The 20,817-nt window shown below is 43.8% G+C and overlaps 1 protein-coding gene across 1 annotated transcript in view; it reads right to left on the minus strand.

The window, feature by feature from the left end:
* PDHX (pyruvate dehydrogenase complex component X) overlaps window positions 1-20,817 on the minus strand; it is a 198,075-nt gene that overhangs the window by 23,320 nt on the left and 153,938 nt on the right. Inside the window, exons 11-13 of the transcript XR_008658385.2 lie at window positions 13,231-13,365; window positions 7,068-12,258; window positions 3,842-3,897 (exon numbers count right to left, since the gene is read on the minus strand). The gene's annotated coding sequence lies outside the window, so the exon portion shown is untranslated. The remainder of the gene's footprint in view (window positions 1-3,841; window positions 3,898-7,067; window positions 12,259-13,230; window positions 13,366-20,817) is intronic.

Consider the following 20,817-nt stretch of genomic DNA (forward strand, 5'->3'; position numbering starts at 1 on the left):
ATTTTGAGATACATTCCATCAATACCTAGTTTATTGAGAGTTTTTAGCATGAAGGGCTGTTGAATTTTGTTTAAGGCCTTTTCTGCATCTATTGAGATAATCATGTGGTTTTTGTTGTTGGTTCTGTTTATGTGATGGATTACATTTATTGATTTGGGTATGTTGAACCAGCCTTGCATCCCAGGGATGAAGCCAACTTCATCGTGGTGGATAAGCTTTTTGATGTGCTGCTGGATTTGGTTTGCCAGTATTTTATTGAGGATTTTCGCATTGATGTTCATCAGGGATATTGGTCTAAAATTCTCTTTTTTTGTTGTGTCTCTGCCAGGCTTTGGTATCAGGATGATGCTGGCCTCATAAAATGAATTAGGGAGGATTCCCTCTTTTTCTATTGATTGGGATAGCTTTGAAGGAACGGTACCAGTTCCTCTTTGTACCTCTGGTAGAATTCAGCTGTAAATCCGTCTGGTCCAGGACTCTTTTTGGTTGGTAGGCTATTAATTATTGCCTCAATTTCAGAGCCTGTTATTGGTCTAGTCATAGATTCAACTTCCTGGGTTAGTCTTGGGAGGGTGTATGTGTCCAGGAATTTATCCACTTCTTCTAGATTTTCTAGTTTATTTCCATAGAGGTGGTTATAGTATTCTCTGATGGTAGTTTGCATTTCTGTGGGATTGGTGGTGATATCCCCTTTATCATTTTTTATTGTGTTTATTTGATTCTTCTCTCTTTTCTTCTTTATTAGTCTTGCTAGCAGTCTACCAATTTTGTTGATCTTTTCAAAAAACCAGGTCCTGGATTCATTGATTTTTTTGAAGGGTTTTTTGTGTCTCTATCTCCTTCAGTTGTGCTCTGATCTTAATTATTTCTTGCCTTCTGCTAGTTTTTGAATTTGTTTGCTTTTGCTTCTCTAGTTCTTTTAATTGTGATGTTAGGGGATCAATTTTAGATCTTTCCTGCTTTCTCTTGTGGGCATTTGGTGCTATAAATTTCCCTCTACACACTGCTTTAAATGTGTCCCAGAGATTCTGGTACATTGTGCCTTTGTTCTTATTGGTTTCAAGGAACATCTTTATTTCTGCCTTCATTTCATTGTTTACCCAGTAGTCAGTCATTCAGGAGCAGTTTCCATGTCGTTGTGTGGTTTTGAGTGAGTTTCTTAATCCTGAGTTCTAATTTGATTGCACTGTGGTCTGAGAGACAGTTTGTTGTGATTTCTGTTCTTTTACATTTGCTGAGGGGTGCTTTACTTCCAACTATGTGGTCAATTTTGGAATAAGTGCGACGTGGTGCTGAGAAGAATGTATATTCTGTTGATTTGGGGTGAAGAGTTCTGTACATGTCTATTAGGTCTGCTTGGTGCAGAGCTGAGTTCAAGTCCTGGATATCCTTGTTAACCTTCTGTCTCATTGATCTGTCTAATATTGACAGTGGGGTGTTGAAGTCTCCCATTATTATTGTGTGGGAGTCTAAGTCTCTTTGTAGGTCTCTAAGAACTTGCTTTATGAATCTGGGTGCTCCTGTATTGGGTGCATATATATTTAGGATAGTTAGCTCTTCTTGTCGAATTGATCCCTTTACCATATTTAATCACCTTCTTTGTCTCTTTTAATCTTTGTTGCTTTAAAGTCTGTTTTATCAAAGACTAGGATTGCAACCTCTGCTTTTTTTTTGCTTTCCATTTGCTTGGTAGATCTTCCTCCATCCCTTTACTTTGAGCCTATGTGTGTCTCTGCACGTGAGATGGGTCTCCTGATGGGTCTTGACTCTTTATCCAATTTGCCAGTCTGTGTCTTTTAACTGGGGCATTTAGCTCATTTACATTTAAGGTTAATATTGTTATGTGTGAATTTGATCCTGTCATTATGATGTTAGCTGGTTATTTTGCCCGTTAGTTGATGCAGTTTCTTCCTAGCATCAATGGTCTTTACAGTTTGGCATATTTTTGCAGTGGCTGTTACTGGTTGTTCCTTTCCATGTTTAGTGCTTCCTTCAGGAGCTCTTGTAAGGCAGGCCTGGTGGTGACAAAATCTCTCAGCATTTGCTTGTCTGTAAAGGATTTTATTTGTTCTTCACTTATGAAGCTTAGTTTGCCTGGATATGAAATTCTGGGTTGAAAATTTTTTTCTTTAAGAATGTTGAATATTGGCCCCCACTCTCGTCTGGCTTGTAGAGTTTCTGCCAAGAGATCTGCTGTTAGTCTGATGGACTTCCGTTTGTGGGTATTCTGACCTTTCTCTCTGGCTGCCTTAACATTTTTTCCTTTATTTCAACCTCGGCAAATCTGACAATTATGTGTCTTGGGGTTCCTCTTCTCAAGGAGTATCTTTATAGTGTTCTCAGTACTTCCTGAGTTTGAATGTTGGCCTGCCTTTGTAGGTTGGGGAAGTTCTCCTGGATAATATCCCAAAGAGTGTTTTTCAACTTGGTTCCATTCTCCCCGTCACTTTCAGGTACACTAATCAAGCATAGATTTGGTCTTTTCACACAGTCCCATGTTTCTTGGAGGCTTTGTTCATTTCTTTTTACTCTTTTTTTTCTAACCTTGTCTTCTTGCTTTATTTCATTAGTTTGATCTTCAATCACTGATGCCCTTTCTTCCACTTGATTGAATCGGCTAGTGAAGCTTGTGCATGCATCATGTAGTTCTCATGCCATGGTTTTCAGCTCCATCAGGTCATTTAAGGTCTTCTATACACTGTTTATTCTAGTTAGCAATTCGTTTAATCTTTTTTCAAGGTTTTTAGCTTCCTTGCAATGGGTTTGACCATCCTCCTTTAGCTCGGAGAAGTTTGTTATTACCGACCTTCTGAAGCCTACTTCTGTTAACTTGTCAAAGTCATTCTATGTCCAGCTTTGTTCCCTTGCTGGCGAGGAGCTGTGATCCTTTGGAGGAGAAGAGGTGCTCAGGTTTTTAGAATTTTCAGATTTTCTGCTCTGGTTTCTCCCCATCTTTGTGGTTTTGTCTACCTTTGGTCTGTGATGTTGGTGACCTAGAGATGGGGCTTTGGTGTGGATGTCCTTTTTGTTGATATTGATGTTATTCCTTTCTGTTTGTTAGTTTTCCTTCTAACAGTCAGGTCTCTCAGCTGCAGGTCTGTTGGAGTTTACTGGAGTTTCACTCCAGATCCTGTTTGCCTGGGTATCACCAGTGGAGGCTGCAGAACAGCAAATATTGCAGAACAGCAAATATTGCTCTCTGATCCTTCCCCTGGAAGCTTCATCTCAGAGGGGCACCCGTCTGTATGAGGTGTCAGTCGGCCCCTACTGGGAGATGTCTCCCAGTTAGGCTACACAGGGGTCAGGGACCCACTTGAGGAGGCAGTCTGTCCATTCCCCGAGCTGAAACACTGTGCTGGGAGAACTACTGCTCTCTTCAGAGCTGTCAGACAGGGACGCTTAAGTCTGCAGAAGTTTCTGCTGCCTTTTGTTCAGCTATGCCCTGCCCCCAGAGGTGGAGACTACAGAGGCAGCCGGCCTTGCTGAGCTGTGGTGGGCTTTGCCCAGTTCGAGCCTCCCTGGCCACTTTGTTTATCTACTGAAGCCTCAGCAAAGGCAGGTGCCTCTGGGGCCTCTTTTATAAGGACACTAATCCTATTGATGAGGGCTCCACTTGCATGGCCTAATAATCTGTTCCAAAAGGCCCCACTTCCTATTACCATCACCTAGGGGGTTAGCATTTTGACTTATGAATTTTGGGGGGTCATAAACATTCAAACCACAGCACAAAGGCTTTTTGTGAGTCGAAAAGAGAAGGTGGAAAGGAGATGAGGTGAGTGATGATTCGAGTGTCCAAAACTCTACTGTTAATAATTATGTCGACCATTCATTGAGTACTTACCATGTGCCAGACTTTCTGTTGGGCACTTTACACACTCATTCAGTCTTCAACAAAACCTGGAGACAAGTGTAGGGAAAAGAAAGAGAGATCAGACTGTTACTGTGTCTATATAGAAAGGGAAGACATAAGAGACTCCATTTTGAAAAAGACCAGTACTTTAAATAATTGCTTTGCTGAGATATTGTTAACTTGTAGCTTTGCCCCAGCCACTTTGACCCAACCACTTTGATCCAATCTGGAGCTCACAAAAACATGTGTTGTATGAAATCAAGGTTTAAGGGATCTAGGGCTGTGCAGAACGTGCCTTGTTAACAAAATGTTTACAGGCAGTATACTTGGTAAAAGTCATTGCCATTCTCTAGTCTCAATAAACCAGGGGCACAATGCACTGCGGAAAGCCGCAGGCACCTCTGCCCTTGAAAGCGGGGTATTGTCCAAGGTTTCTCCCCATGTGATAGTCTGAAATATGGCCTCGTGGGATGAGAAAGACCTGACCATCCCCCAGCCCGACACCCGTAAAGGGTCTGTGCTGAGGTGGATTAGTAAAAGAGCAAAGCCTCTTGCAGTTGAGATAGAGGAAGGCCACTGTCTCCTGCCTGCTCCTGGGAACTGAATGTCTCGGTATAAAACCCGATTGTGCATTTGTTCAATTCTGAGATAGGAGAAAAACTGCCCTATGGTGGGAGGCGAGACATGTTTGCAGCAATGCTGCCTTGTTATTCTTTACTCTGCTAAGATGTTTGGGTGGAGACAAACATAAATCTGGCCTACGTGCACATGCAGACATAGTACCTTCCCTTGAACTTAATTATGACATAGATTCTTTTGCTCACATGTTTTTTGCTGACCTTCTCCTTATTATCACCCTGCCCTCCTACTACATTCCTTTTTGCTGAAATAATGAAAATAATAATCAATAAAAACTGAGGGAACTCAGAGACCGGTGCCAGTGCAGGTCCTTGGTGTGCTGAGTGCCGGTCCCCTGGACCCACTGTTATTTCTCTATACTTTGTCTCTGTGTCTTATTTCTTTTCTCAGTCTCTCATCCCACCTGACTAGAAATACCCACAGGTGTGGAGGGGCAGGCCACCCCTTCAGACAAACATTATTATTATCCCTGAGGGTTTCAGATGAAGATCCTGAGGCTTATGGCATTTGCCCAGAGTCACACCAGTAAAGAATGACAGAGCAGAGATTTGAGAACAGGTCTTGCAGATGACAAAAGCTATATTAGATTAAGTTCTCAGCCTTTTGAGTTCTCATTAGATCTTCTAGAACAGAGTAGCAGAGTCAATTGAAAATCTTTTGTCTCCCCACAATTGTCTGAGTATTAAGCATCTAAATCCAGGTGGAACTTATCAGCGAGACTACTGAGTCGTCAGCCACAATACTATTAAATGTGCTTTGAGAGCTCTGCCCATCACTCTATAGTTCCTGTAGGCTCCCAAGCTGTCAACAGATTAACCACATTCATACCAGACAAACCTGGCTAGTTGGATTTTATTTCATTGTCCATACAACACCAAGTCAACATGGGCTGGTACTATTTCATGCTTACTTTCAAGACTGGGTTATGGTCTCACGTCCTCAAACCCTTTATCACGCTGTAGGTGGAAGGGGGAGTACTTTTCGTCATTGTACATGGATTTTTTTTCTCCACACCCCACCCTACCCACCCCATCCTAAGGATTATCTTTCTGACTTACATGGGAGGAGTTGAAGTAGATTCAGAGAAAATATCATTCTCTTTTGTTTGTCAAAAAAGAAGAGTGCCAACTTGGAACCTCCTCTCTTGAGATCAGTTCATCTCTTTGTCCCTCAGCCTCAGAAGAGGAAGTGGGAGAGGGATTTTTCATATAAGACATGCAAATGGCCTAGTTCATAGGTCTCAAACTACATGCTATTTATGGAGCCAGACAGAAATCCAGACCATCAGGTTTACAAATATGTGGCCAAAGCATACATTGCTAATCAATCACAGCACTTCTCTGCACCAGGATGTGGCTCTCAAATGTTCCTGGAATGCTGTAAGCAGTCATTACCGATCAATCAAGAAAACGCAAGAGAAAAAGTATATTTTAATGAGAACCAGTCCTTGGGCTTCTTATGGATAGGAATCCTACCTTATGAAAACATTTGCTCCCTGCTCATCATAACCTTACATAAAGTAATTAGAATAGCCCTCAATGTTTGTCGAATGCATAAATGAATAAAATAACAAATTAATGTAGCTATTTAGACAGATGTTACTAAGTCTCTTTCTGCTGGGCGCCATCTTCTCCTCCTGGCATTGGCCTTTGACTAAGATGCTGAAATCATCTGGGTGCTGAACTTGTACTTCATTCACAGAGATCCTCTCTTGCTGCAATAGCTTTTATTTTTATTTTTTTGAGATGGGATCTTGCTCTGTCACCCAAACTGGAGTGCAGTGGCATGAACATAGCTCGCTGCAGCCTCCAACTTCTGGGCTCCAGCAATCCTCCCACCTCAACCTCCCAAGTCACTGGGACTACAGGTGTGTGCCGCCATGCCTGGTTATTACTTTTTTTTTTTAATAGAGATAGGATCTCACTATGTTGCCCAGACTGGTCTCAAGCTCCTGGCCTCAAGCAATCCTCCCACCTCAGCCTTCCAAAGTGCTGGGACTATAGGTGTGAGCCACCACACCCAGACTGCTGCAATTGTGTTACTTTTTTTTTTTTTACACTAATCTTAATGCTGTGGAGCTTGTGTCTCAGCATCCTATGGAGCTGTTAATGAAATAATCCTTTCTACCTACACCTTGCTGTACCTTCAACTGTAAGAGTCAGACAATAATCTATTGAGCCTAAGCCAGAGGACCCATTAGAATGACAGACACCGGGGTGGATTTTCTCAGCCTCTCTATGACTAAGTCTTTGTTCCCTGGCCAGCCTTCTCTCCTTGACTTGTTCTTGCCTTGGGACGTTCTCTTCCTGGAGGCACCGCATGCAAATAGCCTTCTAACAGACCTGTCCAATCAGTTTCTCAGAGCTTCCTAGTCAGATTGAATGTCAACAGTGAACACAGTTTAAGCCCAATCTATGAGCCTTCCCTCTTTACCCTTACATGAAGAAGACCATTTTTACTAGTTATTGCTAAATAACAAACCACTGCAAAATTTAGTGACTTAAAACAACAACCATTCCTTATTTCTCATAATTCAACAGGTCAGCTGGGTGATTCTGCTGATCTTGGCTGTACTTACCTTGTGCTGTGGCCAATTAGTGAAGTGATAGGGAACAACTGGTCTAGAATGGCCTTGGCTGAATGTGGCTCTCTTCCGTGTGCCTCTGACTTCCTTCCAGCAGACTAGCCTGGGCATGGTCTCATGATGAGGGCAGGGCTTAAGGAGTGCAAGCAGAAATGAACAAGTGTTTTTCAAGCTTCTGTTGGGGGTTAAAGCAAATTACATGACTAAACCAAGAATCAATGTGGGAGGGTACTACCAAATGGGTGGCCTCAGGGGAGAATGAAAAACTGGGGCTGTTAATGCAATCAACTTACCTCCCCATGAAAGGGAATGTAACTTCATTAGTGCAAAACATTTGAAGTAGACCCAGTCCCTCTCTTATGATGGGGAAAGTTTCAAGCCAGTGACAATCATGCTTCAGATGAATGTCTCAAGATCAATAGCAATATCTCAAAACCTATCGTAAGCCCTCAGTTGAATCTCTCTGGTAGTGAGCCATCTTCGGCCTTAGTCAGTCTGACAGGTGTCCCTCTAGAGCCTCAGCAGAAAAAACAAGAATGAAGAACTTTCCTGGATAGCCCAAGCTGCCTTTAAGGTCCTCAGTCACTTCCTGTCTGTGTCTCAAAAGTACTTCCTTTGTATCCACAGTGACACAGAAAGCTGACCTCCCATTGTTCCCAGACTCTTAGCTCTTGTACCAAACTTGGCCAGCTCAATCTGGATATCCCTCCACTTGCTTAGATTTCCACAGCAGCTGTCAGCATCTGGTGGTTTTGATGCTGTGGGTACCAGGAGTGGGAGTGACGATTCATTTTAGTGCTTCCAGAAGCTTACTCCTATCTGGTTCCAGCTGCAAGTCTTCAGCCAATGCAAGTTCTCAGCCTCAACCTCAGCAGGGAAAACATTCAGAAAACTCAGATGATTTTATCTTTCTAAATGCTTCATTCCCCTCACTCCCCCACGGAACAGCTGAGTCTTATTGGAGATTTGATCATTCTCACGGGATGGGCTTGATGGCCCTGCTAGTGTGATTGTCTGTAGCAAGATTGCAAATTGGCAATCACCTTTTGGGAAACATTTCAACTGGAGAGCTCTGAAAAAAGTAGTTCTTTGTAGGTTTCTCACTTTTGGGTGGGGTCCTTGGTTCAAAGATAGACAGTAGGATTTTTTAAATCTCCTGCTTCTCAGGTGCGCTGAACCAATTCCAGTTGCCTTTCCCACTAAAGGGAAAAAGATGTCAACTCACGTGTCTTCACACAACACTCCAGGTAATGACTTTAATTAATAAGATTTAGCAACTGAAATGAAAACTATTTACCATCTTGGGTCAGACTGGACCAAAGATTCTAAGGTAGAAATGAATAAACCTAGTTGTTATGGGTTGAATTCTGCCCCTCCAAAATTCATAAGTTGAAGTCCTACTGCCAATACACCAGAACATGGCCTTATTTGGAAATAGGGTCTTTGCAAGTGTGATTAGTTAAGATGAATTTATAATGATGTAGGGTGGGCCTGTAGTCTAATATGATTGGTATCCTTATGAAATGGGGAAATGTGGACACAGATACACAGAGGAGAACATCATATGAACATGAAGACAGGGATCTATAAGCCAAGGAATGTAAAAAATCTCCAGCAAACCAGAAGCCAGGGAAGAGTCATGGAACAGATTCTCCCTCACAGCCCTCAGAAGGAACCAACCTGCAGATACCTAGATCTCCAACTTGTAGACTCCAGAACCGTGAGACAATAAATTTCTGTTGTTTAGGTCACTCTGCTTGCTGGACTTTTTTTTTTTTTTTTGAGACAGAGTCTTGCTCTGTTGCCCAGGCTGGAGTGCAGTGGCGTGATCTCGGCTCACTGCAAGCTCCGCCTCCTGGGTTCACGCCATTCTCCTGCCTCAGCCTCCTGAGTAGCTGGGACTACAGGTGCCCTGTTTGCTGTACTTTCTATGGCAGCCCTAGAAAACTAATACACAGGTCAAAGGGAAGCTTGCCTATGGGGTGCTGATTATTTCTAGGAGGCTTGAAGAGTCAGGGAATTTTAACAGAAAAGTCAACATGGAGACCAGATAGACAAGTTCTTTCTCCTCAGCCACACATACATTTTACAAATAAAGAAACCAGAGCCCAGAGAATTTGCAGGCATTGATCAAAATCACTATGCCAGCTGAAGTCAAAGCTGAGATTTAACTGACTTTTGACTGTCAGTTCCCCAGTGCCAAGTTCCATACACACTTTAGTCATTTGCTTACATATCTTTTCCAATTTACCATGATGCCCTGAGAGCAGGGACCACAGGCCTGGAATCCAGCATGGTGCCTCACCTATAGCAAGCCCTAAGTAATATTTGTTAATAATAGTTAATATTTCCAGCATCTACCACAAGGGTAATCTTCATGCTGACCCAAGAAATGGTGCTTTTCCAAAAGCAACTTTTATAACAGACAGGGAAGAGAAAGCAAGGCGTTCTATGTGTCAGGCTGCAGACAGCAACTCCCAGTGGACCTCAAGTAATCAAGACCTGTCCACAGTCAGCCTGGGCCAAGCGGCCTCTTCTGCTGACAATATGGTGCTCAGAGAGGAGTAAGGCACAAGCAATGCCTGCCAGCCTCCTTCCAGCTCTTGGCCATCTCCTTCAGCAGCTACAGATTTATGTCTATTCAGCAACTGAGGGTCTTAGATGCTTTTTAAGGGCAGGGACCTTCTAATTTGTCTGTATATTTTCCATACGTCCTGGGGCCCAGGGTTTGGCTCACATCATGGCAGATGTCCAGTGAATGTGTGTTGGCTTGGACCAATCTCCTATGCAGTCGCCTAGCTGTTGAGCAAAAAGAAAGAAAAATTTACCAGGTATTAAATTGCTAAAAATATACCTTTGGGGGAAATCTCATGCCTTGTTATTTATAATTCTTCCTTCGAAAACTGGAACAGTGTTGAAAAGAAATCATCAAAATGATACTTTTCAACATGTAAAATGTTTGCCCAAGTTTAGAGAACAAAGCTTCAGTCAGTCCTGTCTCTGCAGGAAAATCCCTCATAAGCCACATTTACGATGTAAATTTTACATTGTGCTTGATTTTCCATAATAAACAAGTGCCTTTAAGAGCTGAGGTGTGAAACCCATTTTATACAGACAGCAAGTTCTAAAGATTGTGATTATATCAAATATATTTATGAGGTGATGTTATACTGAGATCAAAATCAATTTTTCATGTTTTTATGGTTGGAATGGATTCTGAGGAACAGAATGCAATTTAAAAAAAATTGAACTGATAGGAAATCAGAATTGGCTTCATTCATGACAGTTGTGCAAGACCTGCTTAGATTGGAAAGAGGGAGTCACTAGAGGCCATTTGGTCCAGGACCAGAGCTGGCTACATAATTGTGGGACCTAAGTGCAAAGTGAAAATGAGGCCTAGCCATGGCAGGTAAGTTAGTATCTCATTCCTACAGCCTGTCTCTCCTCAATCTACAGTGCCCCTACCAAGGGATTGCAACCTCCACACCAGGACACACCTGTTACCTGGATGGGAGTGGGTGAGAAGGCCCCATCCAGTTGCCTTCCAAATATACCACCGTGCTGCCAGCCCAGGGTAGTGACAACACTGCCATGCTCTTTCCCAGGATGCCATAGTGTGCATACCCAGCAGAGCCTCTTCTCACAACTGCTCCCAGGCCCCTGCAGAGGGTGTGGGCAGAATGTTGCCTCCCTGTCTGCCAACCTGACCTAGTAGCCACCCTGAGGGAAGGGTAGCAAGTGTCATGGAGCAGAGAGTGGGGAGTAGGTAGAGTGGAGCCTGGGACACTAAGGGCCCAAACAGAGGGTGGGTAGGAGGCAGGACCACGAGTCAGCTCCCTTGTCCCATGAGACTCCTCTTACAAAATACACATTGAAAGATAAATTAAGAATTGTGCATTAAACCCCAAGCAAGGCCTTCTGAGCAGAGATCCCTGTGCAACTGCAACTGCACTGGTTACCTGCCCATGAATCTAGCCCTGCCTGGGAAACTTGCATAGGTGCTCAGTTTTTCAAGTGGGCTTCAGTATACGTGTTGGTCACATGCTGAGTGTGCAATGATTGGTTCAATGCTATATAAGAGCTTAGCTAAATGGGTTTTGTAAGATCCTTGGTGGGATTGCAGGGGGCAGGGTGCGGTTAGGAATGCTTTTATTCTTGTTTCTCTCAAAGCACTCAGAAAGGTGCTTTCGACCATAATGCACTAACAAACATCTCATGAATCATTTAAGTCACAAATTGAGATGCTGAGAGATAAAATATTCTGCTACACATATGTTGAGTTGAACCCCAGTTTTAATTGCTGCAATATAGACTTTCTGACCAAGAACCTTTGAGCATCTCTGGTAGAAGGAGTAACTTCAAGGGGCAACACGGGAGAGGAGAACAAGAGGGAGGTTTCTGAGAAAGATGTTTGCTGGCTCAGAATCTCAGCTCACATCACTAATACATATGCATCATAAAGCAATTTCGATTCTTCAGGGAGAATTAGGTAATGATGTACACTTGGAAATTATAAGAAAAATGGAGCCACGCCTTAAATGTTGTGGTTAAAGACTAGAAACCACAATCTCTCAGCCCCTTACTATGGGGACTCCTTGAATAACAGAATCCTCTCCTGACTCCATGAATAATTGCCTGGAAGAGGGAGCAGGAGATGAGGGCTTTCCATTCAGTACATTTCAAATACCTATCCGGTGGACTCACTGGCTTCCTGCTGTTTGAAATCCTCATGCCAAACGGCTGCTGGGAGAAGTCACGAAGCCATGGATGGAAATAGCCCTGCCCACTGGGAGAAAGAGGATCTTGGAGGGCTTTCTTCTCATCCTCTTACAAATACCAATGAAGCATTTTTGCACCTCTGCCAGTTGCTATGGATACCAAGTGGGGAACACACGTAAACATTCGGCATGCGTGAGACATGCTGAGTTCCGCCAGTGCAAATGTGGTTCCTCTTCTCCTTAGCTTGTCCCCTTTCTGGCATAGAGCTGCAGCTTGCAGCCACATCAGTAAGCCCTGTGGTTTCAGGCCTCAGACAGCAGTGGCTCATTTTTAAGGAACTCAATTACCATGAGCCACTGGGAAATACCCTACATTTAGGGTCATGAGACTTGAATTTGAAATACTTTCCTGCTAGTTCTTTAGTAGTAGAAAGTCACTCCACCTTCCTGAGCCTCCACCTTCTTATCTGCAAAACAGGGGAAAGAAAGAGAAGCAACTCACATGGGGAGGAGAGGGAAAACAGACACGACAGTCTCCGTAAAGATGAAAGCACTCAGCGTGCTTGGGAGTGCTATTATGTAATTACTGGATGTTCCCAGAGGCTTGTCAAACTGTGGTTGGATTTTGACATTGGCATGTGGAAACGGGCCTGTTCACCTTCAGAATTAGCAGTTAGACCCACTGCTCCCTCTTAAGGTTTGGTGTGGATGCCTCCATCCCAAAGAGAGGTTAGAGGAGGAACTCCGACCTTGGAGCTTGCTACTGGCACCTTACCTCCCAATTTCTCGGGGCCTCTAGGCCAGCAGAGGCCCCATCTCACAGCCTTGCATCCAAATGAGAGCAGAACAGCTCAGCCGCCAATCTCTTCCTACCTGTGAAAACACCCAGGTGTTTTCTTGTTACATAAATGCACGCTCAAGGTGAAGAAGGCAGCAGATCCAGCAGCAGGAACCTCCCTAAAGAGGCGCAGAGGGCCAGGGAGTGTGTGTGGACAAGCCCTGGTGTGCATTCCAGAGGCAGCCCCTCTCCAGCTCCCTGTGTGGCTTCTTTTGGGGTGTGGGAGGAGGGGCGGAGCCAAGGATTGGGTGTGGTCCTCACTGGCTGACTGTGGCTGCCACCCACCGTTGGAGAGGTCTCAGAAGGTTCCTCCCTATCTCCGTGGTAACCTGACACTGTGCTGTGGTGAGAAGAGGAAACTGCAAACAGAGTTGGCTCCTTCCACCAGACCGGTTCCGGAGTTCTAGATTTCTGCTTGTGGTTTGTCAATCATTCAATCAGACCTAACAGCAACTCCAGATTGTGGCTGTCAGAAGCCGTGGCCTCGCATGCCTTTCTTGGGCAAAACCATCAGTCCACCAGGGCAGGCTGGACACATGGAACCTCCGACTCTCCCCTGCCCAGCCCAGCCCTTGCTCCGCTGCTGAAGAGCAGAACTCACCACGTAGGAATGTGAGCAGCCAGGATGGGAGGGAGGTGAAGGATGAAAGGCGAGCTGGGGCCAAAGAAGAGCCCAGCCAGGTCAAGAATTCCCCCAGTTCTCTTCCTTTGACACTCCACGCCCCAAATCGCACATCTGGGAGGAAAAATGAATTCCATATATATTTCAGAATTTCCATGAAGTTGAGAAGGGAGCACTATGGCATCTTGCAGGTTTTTCTGTTTTGTTTTTATTTTGGGGTTTTTTTGAGGTGGAGGCTCACTGTGTCACCCAGGCTGGAGTGCAGTGGTGCAATCTCCGCTCACTGCAAGCTCCACCTCCCAGGTACAAGTGATTCTCCTGCCTCAGCCTCCTGAGTAGCTGGGATCACAGGCGCACACCACCATGCCTGGCTAATTTTTGTATTTTTAGTAGAGACAGCGTTTCACCATGTTGGCCAGAATGGTCTTGAACTCCTGACCTCAAGTGATTCACCTGCCTTGGCCTCCCAGCATCTTGCAGATTTTTGTTTGTTGTGTTTGTGGTTGCTTTGCCAGGAAAAGGAGGAGGTGAAAAGGGAGCCTTGAGGGAGAGAAGACATGATATTGACCATAACAGGTAGGAGGGGCTGGTGGGAGCTGGGAACATTCATTTGTTTAATTAGTCAGTATGATGTGAGTAACCACTAAGTACCAAGCTCTGCTTTAAAGGTTGAGGGGACAGCAATGAAGACAACAGGCAGAAGCTCCTGACCTCATGGAGCCTCCATTCTAGTGGCAGAGGCAGGCAATAAAAGTCACACATTTATTTTTTTTATTATACTTTAAGTTCTAGGGTACATGTGCACAACGTGCAGGTTTGTTACATATGTATACACGTGCCATGTTGGTGTGCTGCACCCATTAACTCGTCATTTACATTAGGTATATCTCCTAATGCTATCCCTCCCTCCTCCCCCCACCCCAAAACAGGACCCGGTGTGTGATGTTTCCCTTCCTGTGTCCAAGTGTTCTCATTGTTCAACTCCCACCTATGAGCGAGAACATGCAGTGTTTGGTTTTTTGTCCTTTCGATAGTTTGCTAAGAATGATGGTTTCCAGCTTCATCCATGTCCCTACAAAGGACATGAACTAATCCTTTTTATGGCTGCATAGTATTCCATGCTGTATATGTGCCACATTTTCTTGATCCAGTCTATCATTGATGGACATTTGGGTTGGTTGCAAGTCTTTGCTATTGTGAATAGTGCCGCAATAAACATACAAAAAGTCACACATTTATTTAAACAACAAAAATACAAATAAGTAAATGATATTATGCCCACACACATATACATGAAGCAGAGCAAGAGAGTGGAGGAGAGTTTGCAATCCAAGACAGGATAATCTGGGGAGTCCCCACATTGAAGGTGGCATCTGGGTTAAGTTTTGACAGAAGAGGATGTGAGCTGTCACAGTGTCTGGGGAAAGAACATTCTGAGACCAATCAAGAGGCCACTGAGGCTGAAGCAGTAAGTGAGGGGGTGGGAAGTGGGTGAGGCTGGAGTGTGAAGTGCCAGGTCAGGGAGGGCTGTGAGGGCCACTGGGCTTTTCCTCTGAGTTAAATGAGGAGCCACGGGAGGTTCTTAAGTGAAGAATGGACACGATTTGATGTCTCTTTGAGGGTCACTTTGGCTGCTGCATTGGGATGGGGGGTGCTGCTGAACCTCTGAAGTCTGATTTCACTGTCAAAAAGGGGAACTGGAGCTGGGAGCAAAGCTCACGCCTTTAATCATGCCTTGACTCTTTGGGAGGACAAGGTGGGAGGATCACTTAAGCTCAGGAGTTTGAGACCAGCTTGGGCAACATAGTAAGACCTCATCTTTACTAAAATTAAAAAAAAAAAATTAGCCGGGCACGGTGGCACATGCCTGTAGTCCCAGCTACTCAGGGGGCTGAGGTGGGAGGCTCACTTGAGCCTGGGAGGTTGAGGCTGCAGTGAGCCCTGATGGTGCCACCACAGTCCAATCTGGGTGACAGAGCTAGACCCTGTCTCCAAAAAAAAAAAGGCTGGGGGAAGGACAGGAATTGGAAAGTTTTAGAGAGGTTGAAGACCAGAGTGCCACAAAAACTTTCTCTTATGTCATCAGGACTGATAGAAACTGGAAATACTTTGGGTGTATTCAGTGTTAATTAATGGTGTCCACACACCCCCTAAAATCATCTTGGTTATCACCAGTGGTTCATTTCCCACTGCTTGGAAAATGTGGTCTAGAGAAAGACCAAACGTTCACCACACAGAGAGACTATAATTTTGTCTGCCCGTGGAGGTTCCCTTCAGGTGGCTGTTACTCAGATGTGACTTAAGAGACCCTAAGTTTGACCCTCTTAACTGTATAGCTTGGACAAAAATTCAAAATGTAAGCTGTTTTATTCAAATGCAGTGGGGTCACTAATTGATTCACACACACTCAGCTGTGCAAAAATATGCAGCTTCTTTGTTTTCTGTAACTGATCAAATCTTCCTCCCTGTGCACCCTTAACCCTGTGGAGTAAAGAGGAAAAGAGCGGACTTACACCATCAGGCTATCTTGGTCTCTTCCAGCATCCTTAAGTTCCCCAACGTTAGCACCTGTGTCTATGGTTGGTGGGCGTGGCATTACAATGTGACTATGCATGTGGGAATCAGTATGGCAACATCTGGGTTGGTTTAGGTCCTATGCTAGTTCCCCTGAGGTGACCCTGGTTTAGGCCCTCCACTGGCATGCAATGGCATTCATAGCTGTGGAACACTGACAATGTCATTGCCCCTAGAAATCAAAGTCCTTGATCTCAGTGGCTTCTACTTCCCAACCTCAGGGCTCTACATTTTCAGCAATCCCCCTTGAATTTCCCTGACCTTTACCGGGGCCTGTAGAAACATAGGGAAACATCACATTGCTGTCTATGAAGGTTCCTCTGTCTGCTAATGCTGCACTATCTCATTCAAGCCATGTTAGACATGGTGCCAAGACAAATACGGGGCTTCTCCTAGGTGCTTTCAGCCTCCTCCAGGCCATGTGTGGGAAACCACGTCACTCGCCCAATGTTCTTAGGTTCCTAATACCTTTCTAAATGCTTCTATAGCCCGCCCCCAACAAGGCTTGACCCCAAGGAAGAGTGGAGGCAAGACCCTAATATTTGAAGGTCATACTCTGCCTCTATTTCTTTCTCATTCACATTCTCTCTTGGGCAGGAAGTACTGAACTTACCCTTTTGTCCCCTTCCTTTCTGGTAAGAACTTTCCCTGTAAAATATATTTTCTTTTGTTAAAATGGCACCCGTTCTGCCTGCTTTCTTGAGCCATGATAGTGTGTCAGATGTGCTCTCAGGGAAGTGGCCAAGGAGGTAGAATTAGGAAAGCAAGAGGTTTCTTGGGTGTCTTAGTTCTGGCTGCTATAACAAAGTATCACAGACTGGGTGGCTGAAACAACAGAAGTTTATTTTTCACAGTTCTGGAGGTGGAAGTCCAAGATCAGGGTGCCAGCATGGTTGGGTTATGGTCAGGGCCCTCTTCTGGGTTGCAGATTCCAACTTGTCATTGTATCCTCCCACGGTGGAAAGAGTGAGAGAGCTCTATTTGGTTCTTTTTTATAAAGGCACCGATCCCATTCATCGGTGTATAGGGCTGTACACTCATGACCTAATTATCACCCAAAGTCCCCACCTGCTCATACCATCATCTTGGAGGTTAGGATTTCCACATATGAATTTAAGGGGACACAATCATTTAATCAATTGCATTGGGAAATGAAGACAAAATGGGGAGGAAGCAGGATTGGACTGCAAGAGCCTCAGAGCTCAGTGCAGACCTGACAAAGTTTTGGCTCACTTCATGGGTATTTCGAAAACAAATATTGCTCATTTGAGGAGCTCCATGTTGAAAGAAATGGCCAAGCCATAGCAACCCCTCTGTGCTCAGCCCTTCTCTGGGGGCTGCCCAAGAAGAGGATGGCCTTAGCTTCAAAGATGAGACAATGCTAAGGTGCTAACAGCTGGGGGCTGCAAACTAACTGCACTCCTTACAGCTGAACAGCAAGTTCTTTCTCAGAGGGAGATCCACATGGGTGCCTCCAATACTGTTACAGTGGTGGAAAGGTCACTAGAGAATGATTGGTAGGGAAGAATAATGAAAATCCCATCAGTTTAACATTTTGTAAGTGTTTTTTACATATTACCCAAGCTTTTAAAGTCATCACTGAGCATAATCTTAGCCCACATCCTCTTCACTGCAGGTGAGGTTTATCCACTGTGACCACAGCATACAGCAAGTACACGGATTTGACTTCTCTTGAACTTTTCCCAAGAACATCTTCACAGAATATAGTGCTGGGATGATGCCTGAAAACCATGAGCGCGGTCCTCACAGAGTCTTCTGCTTTTTATCTGAGAGATTTCCATGAAACCCAAAAATCTCCATTTTAATTTAATGTTTGGAACCAGAAAGTGCCCAGCAGTTAATCTAAACCCATTTTTACCAAGACAGCATTCTGTGTACTGCCCGGGAAATGTCAATGGTTTGTTGATACCAAATTAACGATGCATATCTCTAGCAAAGAAATCTCCAGTGAGTCAGAAACCAATCGTCGAACTGTCTGTTCACCAGGTTTCCTTCCTGTGAGTCACTTTAAGAAGGTAGACTTCTTCTTTCTCTGTTTCCAGCCTTTCTCTGGTTTAATCAATGAGAGTTAAAGCCATATGATAATTCTTGGAAGTATTGACAGATGTGACTGGACAAGGCTTGAAATGGAAGTGATAGAGAGGAGATAAAAGGAGGTGGGAAAGGAAGTATATAGACAGAGGGAGAAACAAAAAGGACCAGAGGTCTAGAAATTTCTTACTGCCCCAGAAGGGGCCGGGCGCGGTGGCTCACGCTTGTAATCCCAGCACTTTGGGAGGCCGAGGCGGGCGGATCACGAGGTCAGGAGATCGAGACCACGGTGAAACCCCGTCTCTACTACAAATACAAAAAAATTAGCCGGGCGTGGTGGCGAGCACCTGTAGTCCCAGCTACTCCGAGAGGCTGAGGCAGGAGAATGGCGTGAACCCGGGAGGCGGAGCTTGCAGTGAGCCGAGATTGCGCCACTGCACTCCAGCCTGGGCGACAGAGCGAGACTCCGTCTCAAAAAAAAAAAAAAAAAAACAGAAGTTAAAACATTGTTTTGTTAATCATAATTTATCACAAAGGTGGCCAGTTTCCGGGGAATTGTGTTGCCAGACAAAATGCAGGACTCTCAGTGAAATTTGAATTCCAAATAATAAATAATTTTAGTATAATAATGTCCAGTGCAATATTTCAGACAAACTTACATTAAATTTTTTTCTTTGTTTATCTGAAATTCAAATTTAACTAGGTGTTCTGTATTTTTATTTGCTAAATCTGACAACTATATCTGGGAGATATTTTAATTTCCACTGCACTCCTTTTGTTGATGAGTGTGATGAGCTACCATATTGAATAGGAAGTAGAGAGGATAGTGCCATCCTCCTATTGTCTAGCAGAAAGATCCAGGTTATTCGGACTTGATAGTTCCTTACTCCCGGGGCAGTCTCTGCCTTCCCAGCTCCACTCAGCACTGAGCATTTCAAACTGACCATTGGCTGAAACCCATCAGCCAATCATTGAAACTGGACTTGCTGTCCTTGCTTTGGAATTGTCTATATCTATTATAAAGTGTGCTTGGATTTCACAAGCCTAATGAGCCTCATTCTTGCCTTAATCCTCCCCATGTTTGTCCAGTCAATAGGAGTTATCTTTTGCTTTGGTTTCTGCCTATACCTGGGTCCTGGACTCTAGACTATTCAGATATGGTCTTGACATCCTGCCTAAACCTTGCCATTTCCCTCTTTTCAGTGGTTTCCCTCAGCCCATGACAAACATATCACTTGGAAACACAATACTGACTCCAAGCCTCACCATCTTCTAGAACAGAGGTTGCCAAACATTTTCTGCAAAGGGCCAGATAGAGTATATTTTTGGCTTTGCAAAGCCTGCAGTTTCTGTCACAACTCCTCAACTCTGTCATTGTAACACGTGAACAGACATGTGCTTCTGTACAGCATTATATATAAACAAATAAAGCCGTGACAGGTCACGGGCTATATTTGGCCCAAAGGCCATAGTTTGTTAACCTCTGTTCTAGAAGATCCTGGGATCTTGCCTTTTTGCCAAAAAGTTTCCACTTAGATATAGATGCTGGCCTATTAGCTCAAGGAGCCACATATTGTTTACTTAATGTGATGCTGATGGCCTCTCTATGACTCCATCAGAGACCAGTCCTATTTTAGTCTTGGCAACCTCATCTTGGGCTTGGCAGTTCCCAGCTTTCTTCTCTTCCCTCTACCAGCTTCTGAGGTCCCTACATGACTTGATGATGAGCACACTCAATAAGCCAACTTCTACTTGTTTCCACACTATAGCTAGGATCCACTAACCCCTTTATTTCCACAAATGCTACCTTACTTTGAGACTTAGTTGCCAATGCTTTGGATTGACTCTGTCTCATCTTTGTACTTCTACCTGAGAAATCTTCAACTGCGCATCACTGCTGATATGATTTCCTTTGCATAATAAGTCCATGAAACTACCCACCAGTGCTGAGAATGGTTTGCCTTATAATAGCTATGGATTTAAAGAAAAACCCTTCTCTCTCAAATGATTAAAAATACCTTGCAGTAGGACAAAAAAACAAACACCACATGTTCTCACTCATAGGTGGGAATTGAACAATGAGAACACTTGGACACAGGAAGGAGAATATCACACACCAGGGCCTGTTGTGGGGTGGGAGGCGGGGGGAGGGATAGCATTAGGAGATATACCCAATGTAAATGACGAGTTAATGGGTGCAACACATCAACACGGCACATGTATCATATGTAACAAACCTGCATGTTGTGCACATGTACCGTAGAACTTAAAGTATAATAAAAAAATATATATATATAAAAATACCTTGCAGTAACCAGGCAAAGGTAGTACACGGCTATAGGGATACATGTAAAGCGCTTTAGCATGAAGAAAAATCAACATTATGAATTGTATTAATGTTGTTCTTAAAAGTAATTCTACGACCTTAGAACGACATTGCTATGGTGTTAAAATGCAAAGCAGATTTTATAAACAACTAAATATGTGTATGAATACATCCATTTATTCACAAGGGCAGGACTTTGGAACCTAATGAATGAAATTCAAAAATAAAATTTTAAATTAGGAAAAAACAACAATTTTGAAACCAAGTCCACAAAAACCTATAAAAATAATGTTGATTGACTCTGGCTACTGTTCTGGGTCAGTGTGACCACTTTGACTACACATCCTTTTAAGGGATAAATATTTCTCACAAAAGTTAAGTGCAATTGACGGCTTTGTAAGCCAAATCCCATTTTAAATACAGAGAGCTCATTTTTTAATTTTGGAGATGTCCTTCCCTCATTTTAAAAAATATGTTTTTAATTTATTTTCTTACATTATAACAGATTTTCAATAGCCATTATATCTCTAAATTGAAACTCTCTATACCTTCCTAGGAAGAATCTGTTTTGAGTCAACTGAACTCCTCCAAACCAGTCAACTATTATAATTTAA

Source organism: Symphalangus syndactylus, chromosome 6 (genome assembly GCF_028878055.3).
Source record: "Symphalangus syndactylus isolate Jambi chromosome 6, NHGRI_mSymSyn1-v2.1_pri, whole genome shotgun sequence".
Taxonomy (NCBI): Eukaryota; Metazoa; Chordata; class Mammalia; order Primates; family Hylobatidae; genus Symphalangus; species Symphalangus syndactylus.